The 27436-nt window shown below is 36.8% G+C and overlaps 1 long non-coding RNA gene across 4 annotated transcripts in view; it reads right to left on the reverse strand.

Moving 5' to 3' along the window:
• LOC118601671 overlaps positions 1 to 27436 on the reverse strand; it is a 224105-nt gene that overhangs the window by 95775 nt on the left and 100894 nt on the right. For all 4 annotated transcript variants that reach the window (XR_004950497.1, XR_004950495.1, XR_004950496.1 and 1 more), the window contains one exon: positions 18710 to 18761. This is a non-coding gene — a long non-coding RNA (uncharacterized LOC118601671). The remainder of the gene's footprint in view (positions 1 to 18709; positions 18762 to 27436) is intronic.

Consider the following 27436-nt stretch of genomic DNA (forward strand, 5'->3'; position numbering starts at 1 on the left):
AGAAAGTCTATCTTAGTAGATGCGAGAAATTTGATAATTCTGTACAGTTAGTTATTCCCATGGATAAACAGATACTATTTATTGAACACTTATATGTGCCAATGACTGGGTTTTGCCTACATCATTTTATTTAATCTTCATAAAGCCAGAATATATTTTTATTCTACCTACCTGATATTTATGTAAGAATTATGTTTGAAATACATGAATGGATTAACAAGTTTTGTTTTCAGAATTTTAGAATAATAGTTAAGTGGTGTTGTCCTTTTTTTGTGACACCAAAATATCTGTCCATGACCTTTGGAAGTCAAAGCTTAATAATACACATAACTTTTGGACATCTGAGTATATCCATAAGCAACGTGATGAATGGACCCTAACATATCTTTTTACCTAATTACAGAATATCTCCTACCACTCTTTGTCAGGGGAATATGAGTTATTTTCTTAACCAATAGGCATCACCTGCAGAGCGCTGTGGTACTCTCCATGACGAGTAATTTGTAGATTATCTGTAAAAGAATACTCCATCCCCTTCAAACCCAATCATAAATTTAGAATTTTAATTTTTAAAAATTTAATCCTATATAATCTAGTGTGACGTGAGGTCAGAAAGCAAATGAGTTTCATAAGAATTTAAAGGAAATATTACAGAAGACTAAAACTATGACAATATTCACCTATATTCCTATGCGGTATGAATGATGTGGTTGAAATAATAAAGAATGTGTACTTTTAAAACTGAGTGAGATAATAAAACGTCGCATTTCATAAGTATTTGCTCCCTACTCTGGGTTTGATAACCATGATGTGAGACAGCTACAGTAGTAATGATTCTCCTACTGTTTTAATTGAGAAAATAAGGGCCCACAGATGTTAAATAACTTGCCTGAAATAACACAACCTCTAATTGTATTATTAAAAATCTATATTAAATTAGAGCTGCAATTACTCCCAAGGACTTGACAGATATGCTGGGTCATCAGAGATGCCATGAGGTTGCTAGACAAAGGTGTCACTGGATACAAGGAACTGAATGGCCCCACCTTGGATACTTTTGAACTATAAGTATTAAGCAAAATACCACATGATGCTACAGTATCTGATAATATAGAACAGACACTTGTAAAGTTGTTTAGTTGGTTTATACAATTTCTGATCCCTACTGAGTCATAGCTATCATCTCTCCATATTCTCATTAAATTATATTAAGATGAAAATTTAGAACTGTAACTAGAAATAAATTGAAGAAACAAGAACTAGGAAGCAAGAATAGCCAAAGACCAGGAAGTGAAAACATACCAAAAAGATAATTTAGATCCAAGGGATACACAGAAGCTGGATCTGATGATGTGATGGACAGAAAGGTAGAGAAGAGTGAGGGCAGGGACTTCAAAGGGAGTTTGAGGAAATAGAGGAAGTCATGGAACAGACTCAACTGTGGTGGTACTTTCATGGATATACAGATATGCAGAAACATATTGCACACTTAAAACTTAAATATGCTTAGTGATTATATATCAATCATACCTAAATTATTTTTTTAAAAAAAGAGCAAAAGGCTTGAATAGAAGAAAAGAATGAATAGCTAAAAGGTCAATAAACATATGAAAAGGTCATTCGACTTGTCTCTAGGGCAATGCAAATTAAAACCACAAACTGACACTATTACATACACATTAGGATTGCTCAAATGTAAAAGACTAAAGCAAGTTTGGAGAGTATGTGGAGAAACTGGAACTTTAGTATATTGCTGATAATAGCGTAAACTGGTATAAATATTCTCTGAAAGTATGTGGCACATCTATTAGACTGAATACAAGTATATCTTTTGACCCAGTAATCTCACTTGTAGGTGAAAATATAACCGAAAAGCGTGCATATGTTCACAAAAACAATGTTATTTTTTTATGAAAGCACTATCTTCAATAGCCAAGCAACTGCTAAAAAGACAAACATTTGTCAACAATAAAATGGATAAATTGTAGTACGTTCAAACAATGTACAATGAATCAATAATGAGAATGAATGAACTATATGCATCATTTAGATGGATCTCGCAATCTGATACTGAGCAAAAGAAGCCACTATGTAATTGCGTAAGTGTAATTCCATTTATATAAAATAGAAAGAACAGCTATTCTAGGAAGTTAGTGAGGGCAATTCTTTACGATGGGTTTCCAGATGAGCTCAGAGAGAGAGAGCTCTGGCAGGGTAGTAATGTCCCATTTCTTGACTGAGACGGTGATTGCATATTTATGCTCAGTTTATAAAATTCCATTGAACTGTGCATTTTTGTCTGTATTTTTCTGTATGCATGCTATTTTTAATGCAGAATTTTTTTAATTATGCATATATGAAATAAGATGAAGATAAAAATATCAAAACCCAAACTGACTTTAGCTCTTTGGGCTTCCTGAGGTGCAGAACGCATCTCTGTACCACTTTCCGCTCTGCGCTGATAGCTCCCTGTCTCACGAAGTACATTAATGAGCATTATACACTAAAGAAGAGATGGAAAAATAAAGTTCCATGTAAAATAGGGTAAATTTAATTTATATGAGATTCCAACGGTTAGAAACTCTATTATATATAATTATTTGTTCACTTCTCTATTCTTGGTTTACTTGCCTGCCACACTGACTTTGGTCTTAGCCTGTGGCTCTAAGGAGATGTGGCATTTGCCATATTCAAGCAGAAAGTTTCAATACATGATGTTGATTGACTGGGACCTCTTATATTTATCTTCCACCAAGAGCACCGCCTGACCCGGAGAGTGACTATTCCTTCGGCCTGGGTTCCAAAATGAGAAGATGTGCACAGTCTTGCAAACTGAACGAGCCCTTCCAAGCTCCTCGGAGTCCTAGCTGACCATCAACTCTCAGGAAATACGAGCAAGAAAGCAAGAAAGCAAGAAAGTGACTTGGAAGCCACTAAGATTTGGGGGAGGATGTTGTTATGCAGTATCAGGAATTCACAGAGCAGTACAAGCAGCTGAGGAATATCTTCTTTTCTTATTTGTGCTCTTAAATAAAATAAATTCTAAAGTAAACCAAGGAAAATAGCTGTTAATAAATGTCTCTGTTCTCTAAAGCATCCAGGTGAAAATGGGGGCCCTGAGACTTCTGCAAAGAAACACTCACAGCAGAAATGGCCAGAGAAAAATAAAGGAGAAAAATAAAAATCAATATCTATTTATAGAGGACTTTCTTTTTAAAAAATCAATCATACTACCTTCTGGGAAGGAAATGGTTTACAGTGTGTCTATTATGTTTGACCTCAACCAGACCTCCAAATAAACAGTCTACTACTGTAATTGGGTTTAGTAACAAGGGAACATATCTTTAAAATGTTTTTAATGGTATGTACTTGGACATCCAGATTGCTAATTATAAATAAACTTGGAATTTATAGAGCTGTGGGCCGTCACTGGATGGAAAACAGAGAACAGTCACACAGACTTTTCCCCTCTGTGTGACTAAGGGAGAATAAATACTGAGAAACCCTACATTCAGACAGATTCTCCTGAGAACAATGTTCTGTACATGCTGTTAGTGCTGCTACTGCAAAACTAAATCTCAATCCAGAGAAAGAGACATTTTATACAAGATGAAGGTTTGAGGTCCCATCAGAGAAGAATTTTGTGTTTATGCCTCTTTCTTGATTTATTCTTTTTATTGGCAGCAAAGTTTGCTGTTGGATAAGATATTTAAAGCACGTGAGTCTGTCTTGGCATTTTAACCCTTGCAGTGAAGTACCAGTTGCAGTGAGAAATTACTAGGTTTTTCCTTGTGCTGGACACTTTGCGAAGTTTTCGGGCTGTTTGTATAGTAGAGGAAACACTCGTTATGAACTGCATGCTGGTGTGTGCCCTCAGAATTCGAATGCCGAAATGCTAATTCTCAGTGTGATCATATTAGGAGAGGAGGACTTTGGGAGGTGATTAGGTAAGAAGGGCAGAGACTTCAGGAGTGGGATTAGTGCCTTTATAACAGAGACCCAGAGAGCCCCCTCACCCTTTCTACTATGGGCGATGGAAGGACACAGAGAGAAGTAGGCAGTTTGCAACCTGGAAGAGGGTCCTTACCTGAACCTACCATAGCAGCACACTATGGACTCCCAGCCCTCCAGAATTGTGAGAAATAAGCACCTAGTCTATGGGACTGTTATAACAGCCTGAACTGATTAAGACAGAAAGGCCACAGCCAATTTCAACCTTGGACAGAAATCAGCACCGGGCACCAAGGAAAAAAGGATCCGCTAAATCCTCAATTTTAAAATTTATTTAAAATTTCATAAACCATTAGTCTCTCTCACAGAGTCTTGGAATTTATGAATGGCTTGGTTAATTAATAGTTACTTAATTGCATTACTTTTCTTAAGTTTGTAAACTCTCTAAGGAAAGCATTTTGACTATTTACATCTCTTTGAATAGTGCTAAATTCTTTAGTAAATACAGCCATTTCAATTAGGTGCTAAATAAAATATTTTACAAAGAAAAAACGTGATAAATATAGAAGTTGCTTAAGTCACTTCAGTTAATAAGAATGTGAATAATTTGCTTTTCTTCAAAATTTAAGACGTATATAGACTTTCACTTAGTATGTTTTTGACCTTCGTCATTGTAACATGGATCAGTACTTAATTCCCTTTTATTGTTGAATAATATTCCATTTTATGGATGTATCACTAAGATTTCTCATTATTATTTGCATCTCATTTATTTTTTTCTGCAGAAATCTTAGATTGTTGGTGCATGTAAACTTAATTGGGGGAGCACATCATGCACTTGGTAAGAAACAGCTGAATTTCAGAGCTTTGGAAAAATTAGAGTGACTACCCAATGAAAATCTAAAGTGATTGCAAATGTCACATTGCTCTTTCCGGAAATACCACTCCACATTACCCCCAACCGCGGGCCATTTAAGGAACTCTACTTTTACAACATAGGTGATGAGCAAGTGCCATAATCATAGACAGAAAAAGAGAAGTGGGATTCCATCTAGACTACTTCCAAGAGTAGAAGGGCTTGCCCTCAGTGTCCTACCTAAAGGAAAATCTCAGGTGCCATGTTTTGCAGAAGAGGAACTCACATTTAGAGTCCAAAAAGTACTTATTGGAAATGTGTTTAAATCCATTACTAATTCTTTAAGTGCTAGATATATATGTGGCTGCCTCCACCTCTGCTCTTTTAGTGTATTAAATTGTACTGCTGGACGTTTGACCATGGCGTATTCACAGTATTAAATATAAAGTGCATTTCTCTAATTAAAAAAATAAAATCCCTATTTATATTTAACTACCTTTATTCCTCAGAAGTTATAAAGTACAGTCTGTCATGCAGTAAAAGTCCCCATCCATGGAGATAATCGTATATTTTAAAACAAGTCTTGTAGAAGGATGTAGGGTAGGGTTATGTTGGAAGAAATATTTTAAGATCTTGTAGGATACACAAAAAGTGTATAAAAATACACATTATTCCTGTCTGCTTTGTATGCAGTATGCACAGGGGCATTGAAAAAATACAGGTGGATTTACGTTAGCTGGCAGTTTTTTCCTCATTTAGTTTATTTGTTATTTGTTTTGTTTTGTCAACTAATTTTTACATGAGGGTATTATCAGTTTTGGTTGGAGAAAGACAAAATTTCTATTTCGCCAGTTACATAAAGAGCTATATATGGAATGAGGTAGCTGACCCCCGATACGGGGGTATTCTAGTGGTTGACCTCCTCATAGAGTGGAGCAACGAAAAACTCTGGCTCACTTGCTTCTTCATTTCCTGTGCTCATGCCTTCTTAGCTACTTTTTAAATCAGCTTCTTTGGGGAATGTAAAGAATTTGAATTAAAATCCCTTACCTAGTTGCTGGTGGCTTAGTAGAAAAAAAATATCAAGTGCCTTACATACAGCCTCTCTTGCCTCCCTTGTGCCTCTCCTTCTTACCATCTTCATACTCTATATTTGTAGTGGTGTCTTAGCTTGAACTGCCATAACAAGAGATCATAGACTGGGTAACGTAAACAACAGAAATTTATTTCTCACAGTTCTGGATGCTGGAAGCCTCAGACCAGGGTGCCAGCATGGTTGAATTCTGGTGAAACTTCTCTTTTTGCTTGCAGACGACCATCTAGGAAATTATTTTCTGTGACCAGGTACTATTTTAAGAGAATATAAAATTATTTCCATTTAAATTCCTTTGTAACATCCATTAAAGTAAAACTGCTAAAAATGTAAGGGCACTGTGGATCACTGTTAGCATATTCATTCATTTCAAGATTTGCAGATGTCTTCAGTGGGGACTTAGGATAGTATCTTTTTTGGTAGCAAAAAAAAAAAAAAAGGTTATCTTTTTTGCATATCTTCTATCTTTTACATATTATACGTATTTTAAACCATAACAAATAATTGAATTCAATAAGGTAAATAAACTCTAGAGACTTTTATCTCAGTTCTTCCTGGTATATATAGAGATCTTAGGCATTGTTTTTTATTTGATAGAAAGTAAACAAGATAATAACTAAGCTGTTTCAAAGTTTAGGCAAATCTGAATCAGAAGAGGAACAATTTAGAACACCTAAATTCAAACTCTCAAAATATGAAAGTATTTTATTGTACCTCCTCAAAGACTGGTTCTTACTTAGTAATGTATGTATTAAAATCAAATCAACAATACCCAAGTAAACATAAGAAATTACATAGGGGTCCTTTGTAAACCTCTTAAAAGTTACAAGAGAACACTGAAGTATTCTCTTGGATTCACAATAGTGAATCCAAGCATTACATAAAAACACACTTCTTAGAAGATTTTTTATTTATGCCTCAGTCTCTAATCAGTAAAATATAACCATAATAACTGTCTTAATTCATCTTTCTGGTGCCATTAGAAAGAAGAGTTTCCAATAAAATGAAGCTTTGTCATAAACATAATAGTTTTCATTATTAAATAATAGACATTTTTGCTTATATTTGCTCCCTCATTTCCAACCATACTTCCTCCCCTCACCCAGCAACAAAAAAAAAAAAAAAAAAGAAAAGAAAAAAGAAAAAAAAGGAGGAAAGACAAAACTATCTTCAGAAGAATAATCATTTTCAATAGTAGCAGGTCTGAGCCAGACATCGTTGGCTGTTTCTTTGCTCTGAATATTCCTGTTTACAGTTTAAGTTTTCTACTTTTGCTGATTACATGAAACATGTAAATTTATGTTGATTTTCCCATTGAGGTTAAATGAAAATCTGCCGATGACTGTTATCCTGGTAAACTTCTTATTTCTATTCTCTCTCTTTTTATCAAGACAGTCTATATTAGCTATAAATCTGTCCTCCTTTCTTTCCTCTCCTCAATAAACTTTCTGCCGGCAGGGTTGATTTGTGGCTTTTTGTAAAATTAAATTCAACCAGAAAACTGTAGTTATGTTACCTAAACATCATAGAAAAGTGAATTCTTTAAAAATGTTTTATTACTTTCAGTAACTTAGTGAGACAAACCAAAGGTTGGCAAAATATTTCCTAGAAGATATCCTACTGTTTTATCAACCAAAGAAGAATCTTACTTTTTTCTTTTTTATATCATCTTTTTTGAAGTATCATACAACCATTTTAAGAGTACAATTCCAGCTTCCAAAAAGCAAATTTCAGAGTTTATTTTAAGAAGAAATGTGCAATATGATATACCTGAGCGATAATTATTATTTGCCTTATACTTAGATACAAAATAGGGGGCAGTGACTGTATAAAGCATCAACATATATCATTGAAAATCTTAATTTTCAGGTCTTAAGTACAATATGATGTATAAAAGGAAAAATATGTTAGAGTAGAACAATTCTAAGATTTAAAGGCATTTGGATAAATTTCTATCTTACTTTGCCAACTTTACTCATAATAGCAAAATAGCAGAATTTCACTTTGTGTGAAGATGAAGGCATAACAGAAGTAAAAATTGCTAAGTCAATTTTCAGCAGCCAATCTAATTCGGTTATGTTATTTTTCTGCTTTAGAAGGAAAAATAGTAACTTTCCATAACTGCTTCATTTTATTTCCTTTCAGACACAGTTTTAGTCAACATACCAAGCATCACTTAAATTTCTGTTATTGCATCTGATTTTTAAATTTTATTTTTAACAATAAAAACTTAAACTTACATAAAACTTTATGTAGACTCAGGTACAATTTGATCTCCAGTTATTTCATTAGAACCACAAAGTATACCTGTGATGAATGTAGTTGTAGTACTGTTAATCACATTTTTAAAATGAAAGGTCTTTAAATATGGACTTTATGGGATCTTGTAAGACATGACCCGGAACTACATTGAATGGGAGGGACCAGTGTTGGAACTTGAAAGAGATGAGACCAATTCTGAGGACATAAGGCTAGCTGTGTAGGAGAACAAGCCAATCACAAAATGAAGTGATGGGGAGCATATGAGTGCCAGGCAATCAGTGGACTGCATGAGGATCCAGGTCTAACACTAGGGTATTCCCACAAGAATAAGGAAGCTACCTGTACAGATATAGACAGGTAGCTCCCAGCCAGAGGTCTAGATGAGGACAGCAGCTCTCCAATAGAATCAGGATTTAGTATCCCAAAATACTCCATCCCTGGGGACAAAGGATTCAGGAAGAACTGTGATGCTCAGAAAACAGTTAACTAATTCAGGCACGATGACAGGGCTCTGCACTGACTGCTACAGGAGATCTTTAATGGTCTACCCTTCTCCAGGCTTCTGTCCTTCAAATCCAGTTTCCTCATGGCAGAAAGAGGGATCATCCTCAAATGTAAATTTGATTGTCTGAGAACTTTCCAGGGTTCCCCAGAAACACGTTTTCAAAAAACTTTAAAAATGAGATTCAGCCTTTCTCATTTCCTGCCATGGCACTTTATATTCTAGTATCATTTCATATTTTAGGGTCTTTTTGTTATTCACTCCATCTGCCTAGAAAATTCTTTTCTTCCTTTTCTGCATGACAATATCGCTATGTCTCGTCTTAAAAATACATTTTTTTAAATTTACCTAATATTTATTGAACATGCACTATTAGCACTGTGTTAGAATCTGAAGATATAAATAAATGAGGCTTTTGAATTCTAGAAATACATAGCAAAGTGGTGGAGGAGTTGTTTGTAGGTATAAATGAGCCATTAGAATTTAATGAAATACCTGGTATTGTTGTTAAACGAGAATTTTTAAAAGAAACTATAATCATGACTTTCATTCAGATATATAATAAACATGTACCGAAGACTGAAAGATTATATTTAACTTATTCATTAATAAGGGAACCAGTAAGATGGTATAACTGATTCCACTGAGATTACAAAGAACAGACAGGTAAAATACACATATATATCAAAATATACATATATATTTCTGAAATAAATTTGCAAATAAAAGAAAATAGGTCTACCACAGAGCAACAATCACTTGCATTCCACCAGATATAATTAATTTGCATTTCTATGGGCAAGACTCATTTGCATTGTTATGTTTTCTACATATTCTGAAGTTGTAAATAATTCTCAGAGATAATGAAAAGGGGCGATAACCCTGATGAGTGAGTCAGACAAGGCACACATGTTTTCTTGTCCACTTCAGAGTTTTCCATGAATTTTCTTGACAGTTGAGGCAAATGTGAGGGTAATGGTCATAGAGATTATATATGTAAATTTGCCTAAAGTTGGAGGGGTCATGAGGAAAAGTTCAGAGAATATTTGAGGCCTCGATTGTTAATGTGAGTTGAATTTTTCTAGGCCAATGTGAGAATGAGGAACATGAACTCTGTAAGAATGAGAAAGGCTTAAAGGAGGTAAAATTAATGGGTCTCAAGAATGTTTCCTTGTGAGCACTGGATAATTAAGCCCTCAGTCTTTTCAATATCCCAAGTAGAACACTGATGAAAGAATTCTTTCTGAATGGTGTAAGGCAAGAATGGTCAATTGTCTTTCTTCCTAGGTTGGCAGTTCTCAAAATATGGTCTAGGAGTATTGGTATCATTTGGAACCTTCTTAAAAGTGAAAATTCTTGGATCTTAACCCAAACCTAAGGAATCAGAAATTCTGAGGGTTCTCTGGTAATCTGTATTCTAATAAGGCTTTGAGTGCTTCTACGTTCTTTTGAGTCTGAGAACCACTGTCTTAGAGGTGCACGTAGCTACCTGAGGTCACTACTTTGAGAGGCCAGACCTCAGCTGGAGGAAGGAAACCCACAATTATACAAGAATATATATACAAAAATAAGTGAAAAATGTATTCTTCTAATGTCAGAAAAAAAATTATCTGCACATCTGTCCCTTTATTGCTTCCTCTGGTCTATGAGAATACATACTGTATCTTTTCTCAATTCCCATGGTAGGTATAGTATGACAAAGGTCTGAATGACTGAGCAAATGACTTCCACAAATCAGAAACTCAACACAAGTACAAAGGATCAAGACTACTGTTGGACCAGCAGAAGAGCTAATATGAATATGGGATAAGAATAACTCAAACCCTCCAAGTCGAAAGAAAAGCTCTGTTTCCAGTGAGAGAGGATTATGTTTACATGGGTGTAAGCGGGGATGCTGGATACTGGCTCCCCCTAGAAAGCAGAGCCTGAAAACAGGGATTCACATGAAGGTAATATACATCGGAAAGCGATCTCAAGGAGGTGGAATGGGAGACAGTGGAAAGGTAAGGGGGGGGGGAGGGGGGAGGAAGGAAGGAAGGAAGGAAGGAAGGAAGGAAGGAAGGAAGGAAGGAAGGAAGGAAGGAAGGAAGGAAGGAAGGAAAACGCTTAGATTGGTTTTGCTCTTGAGTAGGCAGCTGGAGTTTGATCCTGCCAAGACCCTTGGGGAACCCACAGAATACACCTCCAAGCTGTCCACCAGAGGACTGAAGAGGAAGCACGTAGCCACTTCCTCTTACTTCCTTTGGTCAAGGTCTACTTCATGGGACATAAACTCCCTCAAAATTCCAAGCTGTGTTTGCAAAAGTGGGCATATGCAACGTCTCAGAGAAACCTTCGAAAAGAAGGGCAGAAGTATTCAACCGCCTGAGCTAAGGGGCTGTGGGGTTCCACGTCAGGCAGCCGGCTGCAGCAGCACTGACTAAAATAAAAGGAGGGGCATGAGAAGCGCTTAATGTACAGGTGTTTTACTGCAAACCAGAATCTTTCAAAGTTAAGGTTATTCCACTTTCTCCACCACCAACTGCAAAACATTTGGCCCGTCCCAGAAAGAAGATTTTGATATAACAGGAGTCTCTACACGTGTCTTCCAAAGTCGGTGGGGGTGGCGGGGAGAAGGCAGTGTGGAGACTGCATGGTCTCAGTTAATACATATCGACGCTAGAATCCCCAGCCTGGCATTCCTCTTTGCCACTCATGCTTTTGAGAAAGTTTTATTTTCCACAATCCTCAGACTGTTCTTATAAAATTGTACTAATAATCTACTTATTAGTCTCATAACCATATCAGAAGATAAAAATAATATAACATTTACTAAAAGTGTAAAAACCATAACAACCAAATTAACATAGGCATTTATTATGTTCTAGTCACTATAATAAGTGTTTTTTTAATCCCCCAAACTGCATTGTAACTAGCTTCTGTCAACCTCATTTTATAGATGAGGAAACTGAGGCACAATGAAGTTAGGTAAGATACACACACACACACACACACACACTAAGTGACTAAGCAAATATTTGAACAAAGCTATCAGACTCCAGAGCAAACTGTTTTTACAGCAATTGCTTTCCAATTTTTTTAACACTCTGCTTGTGTGACAAATAATTTACATAAAGTAAGGCAGCAGGAGGAGGCAGAGTGGCCATGTCTACTTGCTGCAAAGCGATTCACCACAGGTCTCTACGCAGAGGCTTTTTATAGAAAACTAGGTTGGGATGACAAGAAAAAGGGATGTTGCAGTAAAAGTGGTTGGTCTGCAGGGTCTACAACTTGGAAGGGAAGTGATCCAATTAAGTATACCCGGATCTGCACAATTTCTTTAAAACCGCATGTCCCACAGCCAGCATCCCTCAAAGCAGGCCTCTCATGCATTGTTCCTTTACAGTTTGCCCTTTCCCTGCTTCCCAAGCATCCTGATCTTTTTCTCATATTCTTATGTATGACTTCATTTCTTATTTCCCCATTTTTGGCTTTGCTTCATCTTTCCAACCAGGATCTTGGCATAATTTTGTAACCTCCTCCTATCTTTATCTCACTATGCTTCAGACTCTGCTTCTATCATCAGCATTTTACATTGGGCAAATACTCCACCAATTCTAACACAGCCTGGGACCATCAATCTCTGCTTAGCTCCTGACTGGGAAAGAAGGATGTCTTACCGAGTTGGCCCCTTGGATAAAATATAGATTTGATGGGGAAAATAGATTCTAATATTACACATTTCTTCTTGGGATATGGTCTGGTACCTATGAAATTTTTTATTGAAATGTACAGCACCAGACTGATGACCATTCAATGGACAGACTCCCTCCAAACATCCTTAACATTTATACCAGTGCTCCTAAGGATGAAGTTTCTCTTTCTCGTTCTCAAAAGGATCATTCATATGTACCTCTGGCCTGGAAATGTGATAAATGCTATGCTCACTTGCGGCTCCAAGGGTGATCAAGTGGTGGTGAAGATGGTAACAGAAACTGCAAAACTGAGAGTCACAGCATTTCACATCTCCTGTGATTTCTCTCTGAAAAGAGAATAAAAGCCACAGGAGAGATTTCGATTTCCTTTATCTATCAACCTTCAACACTTTACTAGAGCAGTGGCCATGACAAGGAGGTGTTAAAGGCCCCAATCTTGCTACTGTCTGTGAATTCAGGCTTCAGCAAATGAGAAAGCATATTTGAGATGATGAGAGCCAGCTATCTGGCTCTGCACTACCCCTGAAGAGAATTATAGATAAGGAAAAGGGAGAGACTAGAATATATCTAGTGGTGGTGTTGATTTGAGATTGGCATAATCAGCATGAGCACAAGGTTAATAATTGATATAGATATTTACTAGCTCTGTTGCTGAATGAATCCAGAAATAATAATACACTATTAGCAATGAGTATATCTAGTGAGAGGGCTCCTTGAATAAAAGGCTGATTCTAGGGTTGGGGCAGGGAGAGTGAATGAGGAGCCTGAGGATATTGATGAGCCAGTGCATGCTAAAAAAAAAATTAAAAATCATGGAAACATACCAAAAAGGCACAGGGAGATAGACTAAAGAGTTTTCCACTAGCTAAATTTGGAATAACTTGAACATCAAAATAAATTAAAATAGTAATGGATTATAAAACATTGAATAGGATAAGAATCCTTAAGTTTGTATTGATTAGATAGATGATAGATGATTGATTGTTTGTTTGATTGATTGATAGACACATAGATAGATAGATAGATAGATAGATAGATAGATAGATAAAAAGGAAGGATGGAAGGAAGGAAGGAAAGTAGGAAGGAAGGGACAATTCTTTTTTTAGTAGATTGCTAACAAATAAATATGGATAAAATAATGGAGTTAGAAAATCATAAATGGATTATAAATCCAATAAGTGAATATTTGATGACAAAATATTTACATACCATCAAAGACAAAGTAACTCCCACAAATTAACAAAATGGAAAAGAGTAACTTTTTTAGAAAATATGACTTTAACAAAAGGATCACAGTTACTATAATCAATATTGGGACCAAACCACATCACATGCCTTTTGATGTGATGCACTAAGAAGTGAGAATATCACTTCTGGGATATTTCTGCCAAAAAGATGCTACCTGAATTCAGTTATAAGAAAACACTATACAAACTCAAAATAAGGGCCAGTCAAAGGCATTAAGGTCAAGAAAGACAAAAAAAAGGCTGAAGATCTTTTCCAGATTAATGGAGATGAAAGAGCCTTTGGTATGAAATGTGTGATCTTGAATTGGGTCCTGATCCAGAAAAGAAAAATAGCTATAAAAGATATTATAATTGATGAAATTTGACTAGAGACTGTAGGTTCGATACTAGAATTGTATTGATGTTAAATTTCCTAATTTTGATTATTATACTGTATAAGAGAATACATATAAATTATATAAGAGTATACCTTTGAGATTAGTAAATGCACACTGAAATATTTTGGGGTAAAGTGGGGCCATATTTACAACTCAATCTCAAATGTTTCAGAAAACTGACCAGAAAGGGAAAAAGAGAAAGAAAGAATGTAAACAATTTCTGAAGTCGTGTAAAGGGCGTGCCTAATTTCTTTATACCATCTTGCAATTTTTCTGTAACTTAGAAATTGCATCACAAAGTATTTCCACCACTTGAAAGTGGATAGTTTCCTGTAAAAGAAGGATAAATAAATGGCTTTGGAATGGGAAGAACCAGTTCATGTGAAAGTAAAGTGGAAACTAACATTTCTATATTACCAAAATAACATAACCCTTTGCATCATTGCTATAACCAAAATATAAAATCTCTAATGAAAGTGAGAAGCATATCTGGAACTTCAAAACTCAGTTTTTAAGTTTGTAACTTCACAGGGAAACTGGAAGTCCTCTAAAAGCAGCTTTTTTTTTTTTTTTTTTTTTCAGATTTGTGAAAATGCTCAGTATTTCCATTGAGATAAACACAAGACAAAACCAGAGCAGTCTGTCACTGTAATAATTGGGGAAGCCTTATCTTTGCCTTGTGTTAATGGGTGCCCTCATTTAGCACAGCTGACGGGCTACGGTCAGTACTGAAGTGTGATGGTAAGAATGGTCAGCAGTCCTCCTCCACAAATAAAGCTTTGGTGCCAGGATTCTTCTCTTCATTTCTTAGGTTCTTTAAAATTTTGTAATAATTCGCTCCCTTTTTCTTGTTCAGTGAAAGATGGCTAAGTGTACTGAGCACTACTTGCTATAGGCCCACACAAATACATTGCTTCATTTGAATACTGGGAACTAATTATTATCATCCTATTTTATAGACAAAGATATCACGGTTCTTTCTGGGTGGTTAAGTGACTTCCCAATCATCACACATAAAATAAACAGCAGTCTGTCCAACTTCAGAATGCCTGTTCTTTGCACCACATTGCTCTGCCCCTGCATGAAGAGGTGCTACTTCTGGAAAGTGAATCAGGTTAAGTCAGGCTCAGGAACACCTTCATCAGGAAGAGTTAGTTTTAGGGTGACGAGGAGGTGTTGGGCATGTGTGCTATAAGAAGACCTAGAAGGAGTAACTGAAGAGAACAAAAGCAACAAATACACATTCCACTCTGTTTTCAGCCATCTCGGTTTTCTTCCCACCTACTTTAAATTTCTTAATCACCCAGTTGCTTGTTCCTTTTTTGCTTTTATGCTTTGAAATATGACTATGGGTCTGAGAAGCAGGATAAAAATCTTTGTTCTTAGTAAAAAGGTATTTGGAAACTTCCTAGCTAAGAAGTAATCCAGTGAAAGCAGGTACTGGGGCAGCCCACAGTAGATGGGCTGGATAGGACGTTAGTTCCAAGTTCTCTGCATTTGGCTTTGAACATAAGAAAGAGAGAGAGTCTCTCCACATAATTCATACCTGTAGTACACACACACACACACACACACACACACGTATGCATACACACGCACACACAGTGAACATAACAGAAGCTTACGGACCATAAACTCTACAGTTTTATAGAAATTTATCTAACTCTTAGCTTCTCCATTCAAAATTGCTATGGTCCTATGGCAATGATGCTCAATTCTAGAATTTAAACCAGAAGTCAAGAAGTAAAAGATTGGAATGTCACTACTTCCTCAGAAGGATAATGCCTCAGGCTTATCTTTTGTCTAATGGGAGTCAAGCATCATCCCTGCTATGTCAAAGGTTATGTGATACTCACATCAAATAATGGATATTAAGGTGCTTTGTACACATTACATCCCATACAAATATAAAGGGTTGAAATATCTTCTCCATTGTCAATAAGTAACTTGACACTGAGCTAAGGGTCAATCTGTATAAGATATAAAATAATTCACTGCACTATCTAGAATGTAATAATTCCCCCATTAGATAAATCCTCACCAGAAAGAACCATGTCTGGAACACCATAGGCATGTAACAAATAATAAACATGCCTGGATATATAACTTGAAGTGGAAGCCAAAAGATTCTATCACACTGTGTTGGTTCCTGAAAGGCATCTTAGAAATACCAGACCCTGGCACAGCATCTGGCGGAACTCTATTGGAATGGTTGATTTTATTTATCAAATTGGCTGGGCCACGAGGCCCAGATACTTAGTCAAACATTATTCTGGATGTTTTTGTGGTGTTCTTTTTTTTTTTTTTTGAATGAGATTAACATTTAAATCAGTAGATTTTGAGTAAAGCAGATCGATTACCTTCCATAAAGTAGGTGGGCCTTGTCCAATCAGTGGAAGGCCTTAATACAACTGACTAGTCTCTCCTGAGCAAGGAATATTGCCAGCAGACCACTTTGGACTCAAATTGCAACTTTTCCCTGGGTCTCCAGCCTGAGGGCCTACCCTGCAGATTTTAGATTCACGAAGCCACCACAATCACATGAGCCACTTCCCTAACATACATCTTTCTCTCTATAAATAACACATCTTGTTGATTCCGTTTCTCTAGAGAATCCTGACTAACACAACTATCAATACTCAAGAAATATCAAGTTTTTGATCCCCAAATGAATTATTCTTTAACTATCAAAATATTTCACTCTAAAAGAATCTTTCTGTCTTTTAAATAAAAATTACTTCGAAAATGCTTCTGTATTCAATTATCCACTCCTTCCCAAATCTATATTGACACTCTCCTCATTTAATATTTACTAGCAGATAGAAAGGAAGAAAAATTCTGCATAAAGCAAGTGGAGGGCCACATCCAAATTTAGCAGTGGTGAGAGTCAAAAATGTTGACATACTACAAATTTAAAAGTTATAAAATATAACCCTATTGTAAGAATATTGCTTGTTGACTAGAGAAATGTAAGGAAACTTTTTTCCTCTCTGAAAATACTGGACTTATAAAGAGGAATTGAAGCTGAATTCATTCATTCTGCATCTAATGTAGAAAAATGGCACTGAAATTTTGAAAAGAACATGAAATTGCTGTACTTTCTAAGTGTCTATGAATAAAATAGGTGAGGGGAAAGAGAAAAATTCAATCTAACACAGAGTAATTTTCACCTTCCCTTCCCTGAAAAACATACGTGAAAGGTCATATGTTGTCATGGAAACAGTAAAATAAGAAGTCTGCTCTCGAATGCTTGAAGTTAGGCACAAGATTGTCAAATATGGGCTGTTTGTATTTGCCTCTTACAGAGTAGAAAAACACTGATAATGATTTGGTACATAACCATCTCTGTATTTATTCTAAATCTTCCCTTACTTCGTGTTTAGTGTCTTACGACTTCCTAAAGTTATTTTCTCTGATTTTCCTTTGTAGAACTTTAGAGAAGGCACCTAGCCCAGATATTATGCCACTGGGTTAAAATATAACATATAGAGTTTAAAGTTTAAGGTCATTTGAAAGAATTTAACGCAAAGCACGTGCCTGGTCAAATTCGTGTATCCATGCTCACAACACAAAATACACAAAGAAATAGTTGTAATTGCCTACCTGTCAAAACCATGGAGTTGAGGGTAAGACACACTCCCAAATCTGAGTCCTAGTTCTTTCCTTTAGTCACTAAGTGACCCTGGTAAAATACTTAACTCCTCCCTAATCTGTTCACTAATATATAAAATAAAACTAATTGACTCACTTCTTTTTAGAATTTTTGAATAAATATTAAGTAATATAGACCCACTGCTATTAGTCATTATCATTCCCTTCCAATCACTCACATTAGGGATAGGATCAGAGCCTATGGATGACTGAGACTGACCTTTAACCCGCAGATCCCTTCTACTGCCTTTGAGCCTCATGGTTGTGCGCATTTTCACCATTCTGGATCATTGACACTGATTCCCATCGGAAGCCTAGAATCCTATCTCTGACCCTAAAGGAACCCCAAAACCTACCCAAGTGCCGCCTATCACTCTTAAGTTGCACGCTACCGATCAACCTAGAGCCATTGAGCCTTAAAGCTGGAAGAAACTTCAATACTCTTACTTCGTGGTTTGGAATGTAGTGTGTGGTTGAATGCACCACTGCTAGTGAGAGTTAGAGCTCAATTTCCTAACTTCTACTTCAGACCTCCTGCCTTTGCACCTCACAAACATGGCCCCAAGAAGAGCCGGAATGGACAGCCCCTTGCATACACTATGCTGCCCCTAGCATACACTATGCTAATTTCCATTGCTCTGTCTTTTCCTTGGAGAGAGCAGTTTTCTTCAAACTCGGATACCAATGTGAGTACATGAAATCATCCCAAGGGTTAGAGCAGCAGGAATATTTGAAGGAATTGATTTCTAGCTCTTCGACATCTGTATCTTCTTTTTCTTAAAACTGATCTGCCTGAAACCCTACTTTTCTTTTACTTTACAAAAGAAATTTGTATTCTTCATTCATCCCACTATTTACTGTGGTGCATTGTCCCAATTGAAAAAATTTCTCCAGGCAAAGTGGAGGGCTCCTGTAATTATTCGTCAAATCATCTCAGACTTTTCCTTGTCTTTAAGCATATTTATGGTAATAGAGAAGAATAATGTGAAAAGGGATAGTAGCAAAAGTCGGGTTGTTGTAAAATTGGATACATGATAAATAAAAGGTGAGAGGAATAACAATTTAATAACTTTACCTCTCCCATCCCCAACTTTTATCCAAAACTTCATCTTCTTTGAGGCAGAGCCCTATGAGAAGAAAACAGAGTGTAGTTAAGAAATGCTGAACGCTAAGAATTTTGGCTCTCATATTAAAATGCATGAAAATTTTGCAGCTATTTCTAATACATATCCTTGCAACATACATTTAATTGAAAAGAAAGGACCTTTAAACAGCCAAAGTCATATAACTTTGCTTCTTTTACATGCAATTAGTGTTTTTCAGGACTACCGAATTTCCCAAGGTTCACTATATAAAATCCACATACAACAAAAAGTTTGGTGCTCCACCTAGATCCTCCTCTGGTCAGATGAAACGTGCTCAAACTGCTGATGGATCACAGCATCTCCTTCCCTCCCCTCCCCTCCTTGCTGTTTTGTCTCTCAGATCTTTCCCCGACCCATGAGTCCAGACGACAGCTAATTCATTCACTGGCTATCGTCGTCCAGGAGATTGTTAGTAGTGCTACATGTGCAGTTTGGCTCTATATTGCAAGAAGAGAATCACTTTTCAGTTTCAACTGCCAGTATAGATGAACTCTGCAGACTAAAAGGCTTTTAAAAATTATTCCCATTTAATGGTTTGGGGTGGGGGGCAGGGTGCAGGGAAGGTAGCTGCTAAATGACAGCAGAGAAGCGGTACAGATACACGAGCAGAAAAACATACTCTGTATCCATTTCCGGGGTAAATGATGCCACACTTAAGGCTTCTGATTCTGGACAATGTGAAATAGCAAGGTTCAGATTTATCCTCTTGCCTGAAACAACCAAAAAGTTGAAAGAATATATGAAGCAATAGGTTTCAAGACATTGGACGTCGGACTAATAAAGAAAGTAATCCCTGAGAAATGGTAAACAATTGAGATGAGCCCTACAACCATCCAGGTTACTGCTGTGAGATAGTTTCTAGGCCTTGATGCAGAGGAGGACGCAAGGCCGAGCATGGTAGACTTCTAGAGCTGAGAGTCTGAGGTTAACAAAGCAGCTATAGTTTGCAGGACAAAACACTGAAGAGGAAAGAGCTGCACACAGAGAAAAAGAACTTCAAAGATGTGGAGTGAGAATAAAAAGATAAACCACAGACTGGAAGACTATATTACAAATTGCATATCTCATTAAGGATTTGTATCCTGAATATATCAAGAAGTATTAAATTTAATAATAATAATAATAATAAAACTAAAGCTAGAACTAAACACCAATTTTAAATGGGCCAAAAGTTTGAACAGAAGATACACAGATCACAAATAAACACATCAAAAGATAGCCAACATTAATCGTTAGAGAAATGTAAATTAAAATCACAATAAGAAGTCACTAACTCACCAACTAAAATAGTTAAAGACCTCATTTTAAGTGTTAGTAAGGATAGAGAGGAACTAAATCACTTTGAAAAACAGAATTTCTTTAAAAATTAAACCTACAATTTTGGATGATTGATACTCTCCTCTCCTGGGTAGTTATCCGAGAGAAATGAAAGCAAATGCCCACACAAAGATTTGAACAGAAATGTTTGCAGCAACTTTATTTATAATAACCTCCAACTGGAAACAATTAAATATCTATTAAGTAGTGAATGGATAAACAAATTGCAATATAGTCACGTAACGCAACTGTACTCATCAATTTCAAAAAAAAAATGAACTGTTGATATATGCAACAAGTTTTATGAATCTCAGAATAATTACGTTGAGTGAAAAAAAATCGGACTAAAGGGTGTGATTGCATTTATATAAAATTCTAGAAAATGCAAACTACAGTGACAGAAAACAGATTAGTGGTTGCCTGGGGACAGAGTGAAGGTGGCAGCTAGAGTCAAGAGAAAGAAGTTACAAAGGGACATGAGGACATTAGGGGAGGACGATGGTTTCACGGGTATATATATTTCAAAACTTATCAAGTTCTATGCTTTAAATATATGCAGGTTACTGTATGTAAATTATAACTTAATAAAGCTGCTATTTTTAAAGAGGTGGAAGTGAATACTAATATGAATTTCCATACCTAACAGAGATTCTGGCATTTGGGGGTGGGGGTAGGATGAGGCTTTCTCTAATCCCTTTTTAACTCTAACAGCCTTCTTCCTTTCCATGGTAGGTCCCTGTTTTTCGGCCCTCTCAGATCACAGTGTTTCCTGGCGCTGACATAACTTACCAATAAACATTTCTGTAACACACACTCCAGGCTTGACCTCTTCTTCCACATCTTTTTGACACTGGAGCCTTGGAGTATATGTCCTAGGGTCAGGTTCTTCGTCCCCAACACAAACAACATGCGGTCATTTCACTGCCCACCCCCCACCCCCACCCCCCACTTCTCAGTCTGAAATCCTGCTTGTCTGCATTGTGGCTATAGCCAGAACTTGAACTGCAGGGGGCGCCAGAAGGGAATAAACAATGTGTCTGAGGAAGTCGGAGGGGAGATGATTTGACCAGTCTCTTCCTTGAATAGCCAAAAGAAATTGTCATTGGATATTTGGATCTTGAAGAGAAAAACTCAGAGGTCACTGTTCCCACAGGGAGCCATTTAATGTTTGAGGGATCTTTTTCTTGAAGACTAGCCTGTGGTCAACCACCAGCAATACTATATCTTGAAGTCCAGCTATGTTATACTTCAGTCCTCTTAACTAACAACTCTTAACAACTCAGGGGCGAAAAATAAAGGGAAGTCATACAGAAAAATCTGTACAATGAGCAAGTCTATAAGCAAAAACTGTCCTAACAATAAATATCCTGAAGCAAAAACAGATGTCCAGGACAGAAAAGAACTCAGAAGTTCTCGGCCAAATGTTCCAGTTCAAGATGGCAACATAGGAGGCTCCTGAGTTTACCTCCTTGGGACACACTGAATTTGCAGCTATACACAGAACAGTTTCCTCTGAAAGAAATCTGGACCCTAGCTGAGGCAAATGAGAAAATCCCACACGAAGAGGGCAGAAGAGGCTGAGACACAGTTTCATCACAACACTCCCATCCCCAGTGCAATGACACACGACCTGGATGGAACTCACGATTTAGAGCTTCTCACTGAAGAATGAAGGGTTTGAATCCCAACTCGTAAAACTCGCACCTGAGATACACTCTCCCACCCCCCACCCCCACGGCCACCCCCAATGGCTAGCTTTTAAAGCCAAGGGGCCTTGCATCCACAAGACCCATCAGGCTACCGGAAACTCAGACACGGCCCTTTAAGGGCCCACTCAGACTCACCTGGCCACACCCCAGGGCCCAGCCCAGAGGCAGCTGACTCAAATGATCCAGTCTTTCTGTGAAAGAGGTTTATTTGCTTATCTTAAAAGCTCTGCCCTAAGGAACAGGTATTTAATTTACTATACAGCTAGGGCCCCACTGAAATACTCTCCAAAGACTGTAGAGGACAGAGGGGGCCATCATGCTCTCTCTGCCCAATGGGCTTGTGTGCATATCTGGCATGACCTAGTTTTTGTGGCTGCTCACCAGGGGATGCCCCTTGATTGCCTGGTTCTGGCAAAATCTAGTCTTAGGTCTCTTAGACTTAGTTTAAGTCTAGTCTAAGCATTAAACCCTATGTGACAATATTTAATAGTGATAACCTATGCATATTAACCCAATATAAAACCTTTATAGTTTGTTATATATGTATTCATTGCAAGCTCTATAAGTTCATCACTAAAGGAGACTCAACCATCCTGAATATATCTTATCGTTGCCTTCCATACATTCTCATGTTACAATTATCATTGTAACTGTCAATCTTGGCTACAGAGTTCCTAAGTGGACACTAAAGTCAAGAGTCTTGTGCAGAGTTTTGGTGAACTCCAAGTAACATACCTAAAACCTTGAGACAAATTTTTTTCCCTACCTGATTATCTCCTATCATTCAAATTCTAAAGTTGCATTTCATCCCAACAGCTCTCATTCTTATCCATGTGGAAATTTCACTTTCTTATATCAGAGCTGATATCAGCTGTCAGTTTTTCTATAGGAAAATTAAAATGTAATCTTTAGAGTATTTTCTTCCAAACATTGCTCTCTTTCTGTTTCTATTTGCCATTCCATAGATTTAGACAATGCAGATAACCTGGAAGGGATCACTCTCTGTTGAAGATGTGTACATTCTGAATGGTCACTACAAAATGCCCTCTTTCTACTGTTGTAGTTTTGAACTTAAAACTTTTTTTTTTTTAATTTGGGAAATAAAAGGATAATTCCCAAGTTGAAGATTACTGGGTAGATCCTGATTCCCCGAAATGTGTTTTTGTGTTCGGCCTTCCTAAAAAATATTTCCTTAACCCTAAAACCATTGAATTATTTTTAAAATTATTTTAAATATTTTCAATTACTCTATAATAAAAGGGGAAAGCATCTCTAGAAATGATTAACATTAAAATCCATATATATTGAAAGATTATCAATATGAAATCAAGGATAAATGATTTAGATCAGATGCATCCCTGTTGCTTTAGGGATGATGGATAAATATGGGAAAGAGAATATAGATGCTGAAGTTTAGTTTTACTAAAATCATGATTTGCTTTCTTATTAAATTTTCATTAAAATAGTATAGCTAAATGTTCTTAAATTTTTTGTACCAATTTTTTAGTTTATTTAAGCCAACTGAGCTCTTTCTCGCAATAAAGTTTTTAAATACATAAAATAAAATACATAGGATTACCAAAGAAAAGTTACATTAAAACACAGTTATCAAAATACTTTTAAAAACCAAATCAATGAAGTAGTAATATAATATAGTTGCCTTTTAATGACAAGTTAAATAATAAGATCTAATAGTATATCTACTAAATAACATAATTACAAATGGTGTTGAGCATATACAATATTTTAAAATATCTTTAACAACTGCAATAAGATATGGAAATATATGCCATCTTTTATTGGTGGTGAAGTCACAGGTATGGCTAATATTGCTATGGCTTGTTGTTTATATTCATAAATGAAACAAACAGCAAATTTCAATTAGCTGTTAGTGAAAATAAAGATTATTTTTTTCCCCATCTAAATTTACAGATCTCCTGAACTCTGTTTCATGGAGGGAGTTCCTCTGCCTCGTATGGTTAAACAATAACCTCTCTAAGTATTTATCTATAGATTTAGGTTTTAGTTATTCAACTGGGCATTACTGAGGACATACTAATCACCTTAAACTAAGTGGGGGGCTCAGAGCCGCAAGGTAAAAAACATGGTACTATCTGAAAGAAGTTTTAGTCTGATAGAGTAAGAAAATTTCACAAATGACTGCGATGAAAGATTATAAAGAATAAAAAAATCCGATACAGAGAAAGCACAAATGAGGCAAAGGTCAAGTAGGACAGGTCCCATAAATGGAAAGGTGTTGCCAGGCAGACTTATGGGTGATGGGTAGGAAAGAACTATCACAGCAGAGGGAACTTCATGATCAAAAATACTGAGATGTAAAATTCTAAAAGAGTTCGTCATTTTCCATGGCTGAGATTTAGGATGAGGATCTCTTGCCACAATTACACTGTATTCACTGACTATGGAGATGCTTAAGCATAGCCAAATTACGTACAGAAGCTCTTTATTCCAAAAGAATTCTTTAAGTAACTAGCTATTCCACCTAAGTGTGTGAACTTTTTGTATACTTGTTGAAGGAATGAATGATCAACCAATCAATTTGACTAATGGGGTAAATTGGAACCCTCCAGTGGCTGGGGTAGTAGCTAACAATTCTCAGAGGAACCACCAGGTGGCAGATAGTTAGTCCAAGAATGGCTGTGAACCAAGAGCAAAATTCAGATGCTGAACTACATAATAGCTTTTGTTTTCTTGATTCTTAACATCTGAGTTCATTAGAATCAAAGGGGTTGTGTGAGGAGATGTAGTGAAGAATAATTTTAGTGCTTTCGTCCTAGAAAAAATAACTGTTTATTGAATTGGTTTATACAATTGAATTTGAAAGTGACAATAACAAATATTCTTCTCTCAGCCAAGGAAAAAAAAATAATAACAAAAAAGATTTTCAAGGCTGAGTCATCTCTCTATAGGGTTTTCTACTCCAAAATCAGTAAAAGAAGCATTACAACCATGGAAGTCATTATATTGTTAAATATTATTTTAAGAAATAAAGTGCATAAGAGTCACACAGCACAGTGAAGCCTTTCTATTTTGCTACCTAGAAATTGAACCTCAAGTCACCATAGAACAAGTCACCACGGAAGCTCGAGTCAACATAGAATAAGCAGAAAAGAAGTATCTGAAACACAGCATCCCCATCCATATGTAGGACGAATCCACGAGCCCTCAGTACATAGTTGTCTTAAGTGGGACACTGAGAAAAAGAGAGAGAGGTCACCCAAAGGAGATTATCTAGAATAGAAACCAGGTCATATAGGAAAAAGCTTCAAGAAATGAAGGTGCTCAGTAGGGACATGTGACAGGAGTCATCGAGGGCTCACATGGGTAAGTCGGACAAGCTACTTTTGCTCAGAATTAGGCAACTGACTTACAGAGAGAGAGAGAGAGAGAGAGAGTTCTGCTTTCAAAAGGGAAGGATATTTTTTCCTAATTGCTGCAGACCACCTAAGGGAACTCTGAAGTTTTCCTCAATGGACCATTCCAGTAGAGGGTCAAGTGTAATTAAGTATATTAAAACCCAGACAATCTACTTTCAGAGATCACACTCTCAGAAACAGAAAGTAACACATGAAAATGCATTGCACAGTGCCTGGATCACAGCACATGTTCAGTAAACAGTACTCTTTTGTTTGTACTTTTCCTTTTGGTCGTTACCTTAAGTTTGATCATGTAGCCTCAGTTTTGCTTCAGAAAATAAATCTAACTTAATTTATTTACCCAATATTAATGTTTATGCACGGTTATAATAAAGATCATAATACTTAATAGTCACAAATTTACTTTTTGGTCTATCAAAAACACTTGTATGTATTTATCTCATTTATTTAATATTCATGGTGACTCAAGCATAATTCTTGACATGATAAGTACACAGCATCTTTGTGATTGACAATTATCCCTATTTTATATAAACAGATTCTCAGTATATCAATCTCCCACAGTTTATAAGTTGCAGAAATAACAAGTTAATTTATACTTTCTGAATCTTTTCCCTATATTTCTTTTCACAGTGCTGTATTAGCATAAGTGAAAAAAATACCTATAAATAAATGCAAAAAAAAAAAAAACCAACAACATATATATATATATCTGTGTGTGAGCAAGAGAGAGAGAGAAAGTGGAGAGAGAGAGAGAGAGAGGTCTCCAAGAAAATCCAAATATGGTAGAAGCAGTCCCAGTTTAACCTATATTACATTGATCTGCTAGAGATACACATATGCAGCCTTTGCATTTGGACTAAGAAAGTTCCTGATGATGAGTTCTGCTGTTCATCAGAGAAGACCCGTTTAGTTTCAAAGAAGAGAGCCCTGCTTGCTCCTGCCAAATATATGTGAATATATCTATTTCCTACACATACTTGTGCATATACAGACATTTCCCAATTAGTAAGCTATGAAACAGTGCTGAGCTATTTCTGCATCAGCCAGGACTAACAATATGTAGAAGAAACTACAGAAAACACGCAGTGCAGTGTAAAGCCACCAACAAGGGAAAGGTTAGTTAATGCTATTCAGGGAATGCAGAGCAATCAGCAAGAAGAGGATTAAACTGGGGTCACTGGGAGTTACCTCTGCACACAGCATGCTGAGTAGCCCATTATATTATTCATGATAATCTGTGCCAGCCTGTAATGGCTTACATAATTATAGGCTATCCAACAAAGTTTACAAATTCAAGTTTTAATTCAAACACAGCCTTTCCTCAGTTTGGTAAATTTACTTGAAGTATTTGTTACAAGCCAGACATTACGTAGAGGGCTTTTCATGTATGAGTTCACTTAATAACTCAATAAATACTTAATTGCAAACTCCATTTTACAGGTTTACAAACCCAGAGAGGACAAATAACTGGCACTGGATCACATGAGTGAGCCAGATTTTGAACCCAGGCACTCTGACTCCTGAATCATCTAACCATCACCACTTAGACTAAACACTGTGGATTGGTAACAAAGTAGGTACCATTCAGGTTCAGGGGAAGCATGAGCCTGGGGAGTCTGGGTCAGACAGCTCAGCCCTAGAAGAAGAAAATGGGCTCCACATACAGAATGGCACCGGAAAGCATTTCGGGTGCAGAGTGGCAGAATTAAAGCCCAGGAGAACGCTGAGGATCAGGGTTAGTTTTGAGCCAGTATGATGACAGGGAGAGAGATACAGGCAGACATCAAGAACCACAGACTGAAACAAGACAGGACCCCAAGGATGGAGAAGACCCCCATGAGAAAACGCCTGAAGTACACAAAAGCCTGATCCTCTCCCATTCGCAAAAGCTCCCCTGTCCCTAGCCCTGGCACACAACTCAGTTCAGCTAGCCGACATCCATGAAGGACTGTGTTGTCCATAGTCAAAGGTAAGTTAACAGCAGAGGTTATAATTTAGCATGTAAAATTTCAGAAACATTTTGAATGGATATGCACATTTCATTACTAAGAAATTACATTCCCATTTTTAACCTCTCCTCATTCCCTCTCTCTCCATTTCTTTCTCTCCTTTCCTCTCTCTCCCTCTCTCTCCCTCTCTCTCCCTCTGACTCACACACACACACACACACACACATCTTTCCCCAACACACATGTTCGTATGATGTTGTCATAGGAGACTGGATGACCCC

The sequence above is a fragment of the Rousettus aegyptiacus genome, unplaced genomic scaffold, assembly GCF_014176215.1.
Source record: "Rousettus aegyptiacus isolate mRouAeg1 unplaced genomic scaffold, mRouAeg1.p scaffold_m13_p_4, whole genome shotgun sequence".
NCBI classification, from domain to species: domain Eukaryota; kingdom Metazoa; phylum Chordata; class Mammalia; order Chiroptera; family Pteropodidae; genus Rousettus; species Rousettus aegyptiacus.